The sequence below is a fragment of the Myotis lucifugus genome, unplaced genomic scaffold (genome assembly GCF_000147115.1).
Source record: "Myotis lucifugus unplaced genomic scaffold, Myoluc2.0 scaffold_38, whole genome shotgun sequence".
Taxonomy (NCBI): domain Eukaryota; kingdom Metazoa; phylum Chordata; class Mammalia; order Chiroptera; family Vespertilionidae; genus Myotis; species Myotis lucifugus.
In genome coordinates, this window is record NW_005871086.1 from 6938452 (window position 1) to 6950451 (window position 12000).

Below are 12000 nucleotides of genomic sequence, written 5' to 3' on the forward strand. Positions count from 1 at the left end.
GCTGGCCACATGGAAGGGCCAAAGACTAGCAGAGAGAAGCTGGCAGAATGACAAAAGATTTAGTGACTGCCGAAACCAGTTTGGCTCAGTGGATAGAGCGTCGACCTGCAGACTGAAAGGTCCCGGGTTCGATTCCGGTCAAGGGCATGTACCTGGGTTGCGGGCACATCCCCAGTGGGAGATGTGCAGGAGGTGGCTGATCGATGTTTCTCTCTCATCGATGTTTCTGACTCTCTATCCTTCTCCCTTCCTCTCTGTGAAAAATCAATAAAATATTTAAAAAAAAAAAAAAAGATTTAGTGACTGAGGGAAAAGCAAGTGAATAGCTGTATTAGACATACAAGCACCCAAAACAGAGCTAGAGATTCTAGGTCCATCGTGACAGTGTTTGGGCGACCTCCACAAACTTTGTAAGAGCACCCCTAAGAGAAAGAATCAGGTTTAGTCACCAACCAGGCCTCAGGGCACAGGGTGCCAGGGCACAACTGTATCAATCAAGTAAAGACTTTAAAGTCCTTCCTTCCTCTTTGACCTAGTGGATGTCTGAAAGTGTGGCCAGCTCAGTGAGACGGAGAAGGAGAGATACTCCGTGTGGAAAGAGATAAGTCAAATAAACCCATTCCCAGGTGCTGCCTTCCCACCTACCAGTAGGCCTCAGCTGCCAGAGGAAAGAGCCCTTGACACTACACCAAATGTAGAGTTTTGATTATGACATGCTACTGGATCCTTTGATTACTGAACTGGAACATTGTTTTGTGACTGAAAGCAACCAGAAAATGTCATGAGAATGCCAAGTTTTCATCGGGGGAAGAATTATCCCTAATAAAAACAATTTAAAAGAACAATGGGGACCAAATAATCTACGTGCTACAGTTGTTCAACACAATGCTCACCTAAGTCTAGGTAGAGGAGTTAGGGATAAGAGCTCTTTCACTGCAAGTTTGGTGGACGTGGTTCAACCACGAAGATTCAACGCTGCCTTTGTAAACCAGAGGATATATAATACAAAGGGGGGAAAAAAACTTCAATATACAATTTCTAAAAGGAAAAAATGGTAACAAAAATGTAAACCCCATTCCAAATGGAAACATAAGGTAATCTACTCCCCTAAGAGGTCTGGTTGTAATGCACAGTGTGATTCAGCACTGGGGCTGCTTCCTCCCATGCACCCTTCACTGCCCCAGAATCATCTTTCTTAAATACAATGGCCATGCCACTCTTCTGCCTAAAAACTATCTGAGCCTCTTGGGGTGTTTCAAGATGAACCCAAAGTCTTGAGCACAGTATGCAGTGCTCCCCACCTGACCTAGCTGTCTCTCCCCCACCTTGCCACAAATGCTCGTAGAGCATCTTCAGTTACTTACATACCACCTTCACAGGGTTTGCTATATTCACATTCCCTATTAGAATTCTCTACTAAATATATTTCTATTAACTTAGTACTGTTTTTGCTCAGATAATTTAGTCTCTTTCAAAGCTATGTCTTTAAATCAAATTTTAATGTACTACTTATAGTGTTACTAATTATCTATTGCTATTAAAATTCATTCTTAAAATTAAAATGTTACCTCTGTGTCCCACCTAAAACCATCCGTTTCACCATTTCACCACCAATTAATTGTTCATGCAACAAACACTGGGATATGCTACTCTAGACAGGAACAACAGTGAGTTTTTTACCAATGAGTATAATGTGCCTTTGAACCTGTTGTTCCCTCCTCTTAGTATATCCTTTCCTGTTATCTGTAAACTTACTCTCTTCCTTTAGGATTCAGCTCAACCCATAAGACACCTCCCCTTTGAAGGGTCCCTAAATCGTAGTTACATGTTCCCCTCTGTATCTCTAAACTCTTTCTACCTGCCAACACTGTAACATTTACCAAGTTGTAGTGCCTTATGAAACTTAGTACTCGAGTCATCTTTGGGTCATTTCATTATCTAGATCAACATAAGAATGTTTGCTGATACTGATATTTTATTGAGAGGAAGGGAGAGGGATAGAAAGTCAGAAACATCAATCAGCTGCCTCCCCCCTACTGGAACACCCCCTACTGGGGATTTGCCCGGAACCAAGGTACGTGCCTTTGACCGGATTCCAACCTGGGACCCTTCAGTCCGCAGGCGGACGCTCTATCCACCGAGCCAAACCAGTCAGGGCGGTATGGGTTTCTTTAGAAGTGTTGCTAAGGTCCTACTATTGGCTCCTCTCTGAGGGGGCGTGGCTAGGCCATGGGGGCGTGGCTGGACTCTAGGGCATACAATTGGCTCCTCTCTGAGGGGGCGTGGCTAGGCCATGGGGGCGTGGCTGGACTCTAGGGCGGTTCGAGCCAGTTTAAAGCGGCTGAGGAGCAGAGGCCCACGCTGTGGTGGCGGTTACAAGTGGAGGCATGGAGGACTGCGCTTCCATCGGCGGCCTGGGCTCTTCGCGGGGACATCGGTTACAAGTGGAGGCATGGAGGAGTGCGCTTCCATCGGCGGCCTGGGCTCTTCGCGGGGACATCGGTGTCCTCAGAAGCGCCAGCGCCCGGCTGAGACGGCAGCGGCCCACAGCAAGCCGTCCCCGGCAGAAAAGCACGTCGAGGCGGCCGCCTCAGCGCGGTGCTGTGAGGGGAGTGGAGGAATGGCGAGCCCCGTGCCGCCCCCGCCGCGCCCGCACTGCTCCCTGCAGGACCTGCCGGTGGAGATGCTGGTGAAGATCTTCGCCTCGCTCCCCGGCAGCGACCTGCCCCGCCTGGCCCAGGCCTGCACCCAATTCCACCACATCCTGCACATCGACAGCATCTGGAGACGGCGCTGCCGCGAGGAGTTCGGCGTTCGTGAAAACTTGCGGAACCCGGAGATGAGGGGTATGTCTTACCGAGAAGTCTATGCGAAGCTGTTCCCATACAGACACATTTTGGGCTTGTGGCAGCTAAATTATAGCTACAGAACGCTGCTGAATGTCGCGGTGGACGGCTTATGCATTACTGGCCGGCCGTACAGGCCTTCCCTTCACACGCATGGGGATGACCCAATAGATTTCAAGCCCTCGTTCAGAATTCGCCTGACGGAGAGGAAACCAGCCGCGGTGGAGTGCATGGCAGGCCTCCTCGGCAGGCCCCACAACGGCCACATGCAGATTCAGGAGGACAGGCTCACCATCCAGTGCAAGAGGACAGACCACCGAACGGATTCACCAACGCGGCTCGGGGAGAACGGGGGCGGGGGCGGGGGCGGGGGCGGGTGCAGGAGGACGGACAGCAGTATGACTGCCTGACCTACCGCCGCCTCTACCTCCCGCCACGCCACCCGGACGACCTCATCAGGCCAGGCCTCTTCCAAGGCAAATACAGTGCCTTCGGCCCAACGACCGTCATGCTCAGCTTCCACGGGGAGTATGCCAGGGTCACGAGGCTCATGGGGATAGGCACGAAGGCGTTAGAGATCCACCTCATGCACCGCATCCAGCTGCGAGGTGGCGAGATCTTCCACAACATCAACGAGCTCTCCCACGTGGTCCTGGAGATTGACGAGGAGGTGACCTGGGAGCAGCAGCAGCAAGAAGAAGACGGGTCTGAGGAAAGCGAGGGCCATGGCTGGCAGAGCCCTGCCCAGCCCAGCGACGGGGAGTCCGGGGCTGCAGCTTCGGAGGAGCAGCCTGTTCCGTTTGTTCTGCCCGTGGGCGTGCGCTCAGTAGACCAGAACTACCCCCGAACCTGCAGGATGTGTTTCTATGGCATGGACATGGATCCCTTCGCCTACCCCAGGCACTGCTGCCCTGGAGTCTTCATCCTGTTCGATGAGGACCACTTCGGGTTCATCTGGCTGGAGGAGAAATACTTCTTCTGGTACAGCAGAGTCCAGGACACCTTCCAGAATGTGGAGGCGCCATCCCCGCAGGCCTTCCTGGAGATGCTCAAGGACATTCACTCTAGTTTTATATTTTAATCTGAATAATTCTTTACTGGCAATTTTTTCAATAGTTTTTCTTCATTTATAAATCTTAAGTGGTTTCCCATTGCTTATAAAATTAAAACAAAATCTTTTCTTTTTTTTAAATATATTTTTATTGATTTCAGAGAGGAAGAGAGAGGGATTGAGAGATAGATACATGAATTATGAGAGAGAATCATTGATTGCTGCCTCTTGCATGCCCCACACTGGGGATCGAGCCACAACCCAGGCATGTGCCCCTACTGGGAATTGAACCATTATCTCTTGGTTCATAGGTCAACACTCAACCATGGAGCCACACTGGCTGGGCTGGGCTTTCTTTATCATTCTTTTTCTAGTACCTTTAAGTGTAAAGTTAGTTTTTTTTTCATGTTTCTTCAGGTAGGCTTGTAGTGCTATGAATTTCCCTCTTTGGACTGCTTTCATTGCATCCCATAGATTTGGGGTTGTTGTGCTCTCATTTGCATTAATTTCAAGATATTTTCTGATTTCATCATTGATGTCATTGTTAACCCATTCATTGTTTAGCTTCTATGTATTTCTGTGTTTTTCAGTTTTTTCTTATGATTTCTAGTGTCATACCATTATGATCAGAGAAGGTGTCTGATATGATTTCAATCTTCCTGAATTTGTATAGACTTGTTTTGTGTCCTAACATGTGGTCTATCTTTGACATTGTTCCATGTGCACTTGAGAAGAATGTATATTCTGTCCTTTTGGGGTGAAATGTTCTGTAAATATCAGTTAGATCCATCTGATCTAGTGTATCATTTAAGGCCTCTGTTTCCTTGTTGATTTTTTTTTGTCTGGAAGATCTATCCAGTTATGTCACTGGGGTGTGAAAGTCCCCTAATATGATTGTGTTACTGTTAATCTCTCCCTTAAAGTCCATCAAGGGTTTTTAAAAATATATTTGGGTGCTCCTATATTGGGTGCACACATGTTTACAAGGGTTATATTTTCTTGTTAAATCATTCCCTTTAGTATTATGTAGAGGCCTTCTTTGTTTCTTGTTATGGTCTTTGTTTTGAAGTCTTTAACCTTTCTTTTATTGGTCTGGAAAGCTGTTTATTTCACCTTCAATTTTAAATGATAGCCTCACTGGATACAGTAGTCTTGGATACAGTAGTCTTGCTTTCCATTACTTTGAGTACCTCATGTGGTTCCCTTCTGGCCTGAAGTATTTCTGTTGAGAAGTCAGCTGACGTTCTAATGGGAAAAACAAAATCTTTTCTAAACAGCTGTATTGAAGTATAATTAACTTATTATATAAACTACTGTTGATTTATCTATTAAATCAGTTGATGAAAATTTAAAAAAAAAAGAATGTTTGCTAAATAAATGAAGAATGATGGAATACAGGCATGCACCACATATCATTTTGTCAATGATAGTGCGTATATACAATAGTAGTCCCATAAAATTATCATGGAGCTGAAAATTTCACATCACCTAATGACATTATAGCTATCCTCACATCATAATACCGTAGTGTAACACATTACTCACATGTTTGTGGTGGTGCTGGTGTAAACAAACCTATTGTGCTGCCTGTCATCTAAAAGTACAGCACATACAATTATAGTAGTGAGCTACACTATCTAGGTTTGTGTGAGTATACTCTATGATCTTTGCACAATGACAAAATTGCCTATGGATTAATTTCTCAGAACATACCCTGTCATAAAGCAGTGCATGGTTGTGTATAGCCAAAGCTAAGCCAATCATAAGTCATTTATGCTATGAATATTCTAACATTATATTATTTCTGTCAAACAAAATACATCCCAAAATTTCAATGTATAAAAGACTTCTCTATGATTATCAAATGGGACTAACAAAAAAATGTAAAGGGTTGTGTTTCTAGTGTAGCACAAAAGAACTCAGGACAATTGAGAAGGTAGTATAAAATTACACCAAATATCAGTATAATTTTTTTGTAAACATTTGCTTGCAGAAACTCTAGTTATCCTTTTAAGGAATCCTCTATTTATTGCTCACTTTCTAATTGCAAATTTTAAAAAGTAAAGCCAAAGAAGCAAATTTAAAATAAAGCTAAGGGTGCTTAAAGCAGAGATCAAGCATCAATTAACTTCAAAAGAAATGACCTCATTGAAAACAAAAATAATGTCACTAATATGTAGGGTACACTGAATAACTGCCCTGTAATACTAGCTCCATGTTATAATTAAGGAAATTCCCCTTCCTATTGTACTTTCTCAAGCTTTCAGAAGAATAAATCAGAAAAATGTTGAGAGGTATGGTCTCAGGCATAGGAGTTTTTTTGTTTTTTTTTATTGATTTCAGAGAAGGGAGAGGGAGGGAGAGATAGAAACATCAATTATGAGAATCACTGATTGGATGCCTCCTGCATGCCACACAGGGGACTGAGCCCATAATCCGGGCATGTGCTCTCGACCAGAATGGAACCCGGGACCCTTCAGTCTACAGGCTGACACTCCATTCACTGAGCCAAACCAGCCAGGGCAGTATAGGAGATATTTTAATCTTCCTTTTTAATTCCAACAAGACATTTAAACTCTCTTGTCCTTATTTCCTCATCTGTAAAATAAAAAGCAGTTGACTGATGTGTGAATGTATAAAAATTTAAAATGGAAAAAAATCTAAGTGCATGATTTGGTTATACCTAAAAAAAAATTTTAAATTTAATGACAATCTACACTAATAAAAGAGAAAGATGCAAATTGACCGTACCTTCAAGACGCCCACCAGCCAATCAGGAGTGAGTATGCAAAATAACCTAACAAAGATGGTGGGTTAATTTGCATATGCAGGCACCTAGCAGCCGGGACGCAGGCGTTCCGCACCACCCCAGCTGCTCCGGGCCTCTGAGCAGCGTGGGAAGGTGAAAAGGCGGCTCCAGGCCGGAGCAAAGGCAGAAAGGAGGCTCTAGCCAGAGCGAAGGTGGTGCCGGCAGCCAGGGGAAGGAAGGCCCATTCTTGCACAAATCTTCATGCATTGGGCCTCTAGTCTATATATAAGGCTAATATGCAAAGTGTCCCCTCAGGAGTTGGACCGGGAGACCAGGAGTTCAATTGTTCACTATGATGTGCACTGACCACAAGTTGGCAGTGCAGAACAAAGAAAGACCCAAGCCGGCAGCCAGCAGCTGGGGAAGGAAAGCACCAGCCAGCAGCCAGAAGGCCCTGATTGCCGGCCAGGCCTACGGAACCCAACCCATGCATGAATTTCATGCACCAAGGCCTCTAGTATAAATATATATATATTTTTTCTAAAATATATTTTTATTTATTTCAGGGAGGAAGGGAGAGGGAGTGAGAGATAGAAACATCAATGATGAGAGAGAATTATTGATTGACTGCTTTCTGCATGCCCCCCACTGGGAATCAAGCCCATAACCTGAGCATGTGCCCTGGCTGGGAAGTGAATCATGACCTCCTGGTTCATAGATTGACGCTCAACCACTGAGCCATGCCAGCCAAGCTAAATATATTTTTGAAGTGCTTTTATTTGGGAAATGGGAAAACCATCTGAATGTTTATAAACTTGGTCACAGTTAAACACTTGTTGAATAGTTCATGTAGATTGAGTTGTGTCCCCAAAATTCATAGATTGAAATCTTAATCTCTCAGAATGTGACTTTATTTGGAAATAGGGTCTTTAAAGAGGTAATTAATTTTAAATGAGGTCATTGGGGTGAACCCTAATCCCAAATGACTGGTATCTTTATAAGAAGAAGAAATTAGGACAGACACACACACAGAGGGAAGACCATGAAAGAACACTGAGAGAACATAGCCATCTGCAAGCCAAAGAAAACAGCCTCAGGAGAAACAACCCTACCAACACCTTAAATCAGGACTCACAGCTTCCAGAAATGTGAGAAAATAAATGTCTGTTGTTCAAACCGCCCCCCCTCACCCCCCGTCTGTAGTACTCAGCTATGGCAGCCCTAGAAAATGAATCTAGGCATCCTCCTGGCCCTCAAGAGGAGACAGATATGCAAACAGAGAAACTGTATGGTTAGAAAGAAATGGTGAAGCAACTTATGAATCTGATCAACTAGCAGAATTTTAAGCAGCGAATGAAATAATAATTATAGAGAATATGTAGCAACCTGAAAAATGTTTATAAAAATATTAAGTGAAAAGGCAAAACACAACAATATTTCTATTCTATGATAACAATAAAAGATGGTTTGGTAATAGAAGAAACTTGGAAAAATACAGTGTTTTTGCTAAGGCGAGATCCTTGATAAACTTTCTTTTTTATTTTTTTATTGCTGTCCTAATTGCAATGGTGCAATAAACTTAAAAACATTTAATTTTAAAAGAAAATACATAATTTTTTACTGGTTCAAACTACCATAATTTATTGCTTATGGCTCTCTCTCTCTCTCTCTCTCTCTCTCTCTCTCTCTCTCTCTTGCTCCTTCACATTTTAATTGAAGTTTTTACTTTTGAGAAAGCTACTCTGAGAAGATTCTGAAAGGAAATTCAAGCAAAGTTTATGAACCTAAATATTGTACAGAAATAGTCACTAAAAATAAGTAGGGACCAAAAATTAAAAATAGCTCTGGCTGATGTGTCTTGCTTGGTTGGAGGTTCAATCCCTGGTCAGGACACATACCTGGGTTGCAGGCTTGATACCCAATTGGAACGAGTACAAGAGAAAACTGATAGATGTTTCTCTCTTGCCGGGGTTGACCAGCAGCCACTGAATGACAGATGAACAGATTACTCCGACACAGTTGCACTGTGAAAGAGAGGGCTAGGGACAACCTGGCTGATAGCAGCCAAGCAGCCTCGATTGCCTGCCTCGTTAGACTTTTATTGGAATTTTTATCTTCAGATACAATCAGTAGGGTGACTAATCTTGGGAGGACACATGTGTTTGCATTGTCCTCTTAGCAAGGTCACCCAAAGATTAAGCATAAGGATTCCAGTAAATACCCAGGGATCTGCATATGCACAGCCTTATTTGGAAAGGTCAAGGAATAATTAGGGGCGCTGTTTCGACACTCCCCTAAGTCTCCCCTAAGTCAGAATTCCGATAAACAGGGCAGGCGGCCTTCCACACACTTCCTTTTCTCAGAATGTCCTCCTTACAAACTTTCCAACAAAGTCTCATGCTTCCTCTCTCTCTCTCTCTCTCTCTCTCTCTCTCTCTCTCTCTCAACAAAAATCAATAAGCATGTCCTCAGGTGAGGATATTTTTTTTAAAAAAGTAAAAATAAAAAGAAGTAGGGACATAAGGAAAATAGCAAAATTGATTCTGTATTCTAAAACAGTGACTTAAAATGAGGTTCTAGAACCTTGCCTGGATATGAGCTTCAAAATTGGGCTCATTTATAAATTATCTAAGAAAAATTTGCCAGAGTGACATGCAGGCAAGCAAGGTGAGCAGAAGAAATAGTTCACCCTGTGGGGCAGCAGGAAGGCCAAGGCCCAGGACCTCCATTTATGGCTCATGTCCCCAGCCAGTCCCCTCCCTGCAGAAGGGTAAAGGCCCAGCAAACAGCCTGAATGCCCTGTTTGAAAAAAGGGAGAATGTTTTCACAACAGATTTCCACACAAAGGCCACTGCGTTCCTGGCAGCAGCGCAGCAAAATCTGACCCCTCTCAGCGACTCTTCTGCACAGGGCAGGGCCTGAGATGGAAAAGTTAGCAAGGTGAAAACAGCTGCTCTAAAGCTGCACTGGGTGTTAATCATGCCACCTCCTGAATAGCAGGAAGGCTTATATCAAGGACCTTAATTTGCCCCCAAGGCCCTGTTTTTACCTTGATTTAGCAATTCTCACTAACAGCAATCTGTTGTCCTCATCCCACACGAGGCCCCAACCTTGGGGTTCTGCTGCTCCTATGGGCTTGTCTTTGGTGGCTCCTCAAGGAGAAAAGCTCCCCTGGAAGGAGAGAGAGCTTTATTTTTATCCCGGTTAAAGTCCCTGTCCAATGCATTAATAGCTACGATAACCTTGGTCCAGGGCATTTCCTGGAGACGCTATAACCTGCTGGGGTTAATGAACTCTCCCTACCATTAATTCCTGGGAGAGGCCATTGGCCTGAATTGTTACTTAATTACTCTTCTGTGTACAGCTTCATAAAGCAATGAAATGCCTTCTTTCAGGAAGAAGGGAGATGGTAATGGGGTCATCAGAGGCCATTAATTTTACAAATAGTTTGTTGGAAACTACAGTGTGTTAAGAAGTCACTCTGGACCACAAATCAACTCAATGCGGTCCTTACCAAGCCAAGATCCAAACTTCCCAGGTTTACATGGTTCACACACACAAAAAGTTACCAATGGTGCAGAATGGGACCAAAATGTACATACTCCAGTATACAGAAACATATTCATTGTATGTATTCTCCAACTGATTTTATCTTCCTCTTCTAGCTCCTATGCCTATAGTTGGGTGGGGGGGGGGGAGAGAAGGGAAACTCAGTGGGACCAATTCAAGATATCATGAACTTTTCCCAGTTAAAAAATCTCTTTTGGGTAATTTCCCAGTGTTTTAAGAAGATTCTCTCTCTCTCCAGAGCTCTCTTCTTTCTCAGGAAGTGGGAGGGATAGGGAAAAGCTCTGTATCCTTAAAGCATTGAAGGAGGAGCTTCGGGTCTTCATGCCTCCCCTCGGTGCTCCTGGACCCACTGGCCTTTCCAGCAACATGCTGGCCCATGCTACTACCAACCGCAGACTTGCTATTACCCGTGACTGTGATGTCTGTGGATTGTGCATCTATCTCAGCAGGACATAAGGTGGCCCATTTACTAAGCCTCCTAACACATCTACACCACTGGCTCTGAAAATGCTCAGCTGCTTTCTCTCCTCTGCCCTATTGAAAACTGCAACACCTTCTCTCCCACACACAATACACAATGCATTTCCCCTTACCCACTTCACTCATTTGTTTCCTCCTAGCATTCTCCTCTGTTATCACACCAAATAAAAATAAATAGATTCATTTATTTTGTTGCTTGTGCTACCCTTCCCCCTATAAACACACATCCTAGAATGTAAATTCCATGAGAGCAAAGTGTTTTGTTCACTCTGCCTGCCTAGTGCTTAGAACAGTGCCTGCCTGGCATACACAGGTGCTCTCTCAATGTTTCAGTGCTTGATGAATGAATGAATGAATGAATGAATGAATGGTTAGTTAGTTAGTTAGTTAGCTACAGCATGGCATCAGACTGCTGGTCTTGGGACTCAGAGTTCTCAAAGAAGTCACACTTGGGAAGGAGCTCAACCTGCCAGAGAAATAAAAAAGAAAGGGGCTACCCCTTCATGCTCCCCAGAAATCAGGCCCATTAAACCTACTGCTGCCAGAGGGAAGACTCGGCCATGAAACACGTGCGCCCATCTAGGCTCTGAACTCCATACCAGTCATGAGAACCCATTGTCATCCTCCCCATTGTGACATGCTGCCCCGCCCACCTAATGTCAACAGCAGAGCCATGACCACTTGGCAGGTTCTGAGATTCTACTGGATAGTTCCAGTGGGAAAAGATTAGACTCTTCAGAAGAATATTGACTAGGGCAGAGTCAGAAAGATCATATCCAGCAGAGGGGAGGTAGAGTTCGTTGAAGAAATGAAGTAAAAGAGGAAACTAAGGGGCAGAATGAGCCAAAAACTTTGGCTTGGTTTTCCTTAGCCAATTTAATATCAAAGATCTTAATATAGAAAGATTCTTGCAAAGGCCAGGCTAGAGAGCAGAGAGATTACTTTTTAGGGTGGTTATGCACACCATTCTCATTTGGGACCTTAAAGAAAGCAGCAGGGCCTAGAGCAAAAAGGGACCTAAGAATAATTGATAATCTTTATTCTTACTTCTGTGTATAAACTTCCAAAGGTTTGGGATAGGTGATCCATCTCTGAATATAGCTACTAGCAGGACATATATTTAACTTTCCAGCATTATCCCTATCTCCTCACTGTATCCTTACTAAGGCATAATCAGATACGGGCAGAAGAACCAAAAGGCTAGGTTTTGTCATGGCCAAAATGTGAGGATTGAAGGGAGAAAACCAGTTAACTTAATTTTGCTCCTATATTTTGGACTCTTAGCTAGCTACTCTGTGTTTCAT

The 12000-nt window shown here is 43.9% G+C and overlaps 1 pseudogene; it reads left to right on the top strand.

Moving 5' to 3' along the window:
* Positions 1-2293: 2293 nt before the first annotated feature.
* On the top strand, positions 2294-3927 carry LOC111825737 (annotated as a pseudogene).
* Positions 3928-12000: the final 8073 nt, after the last annotated feature.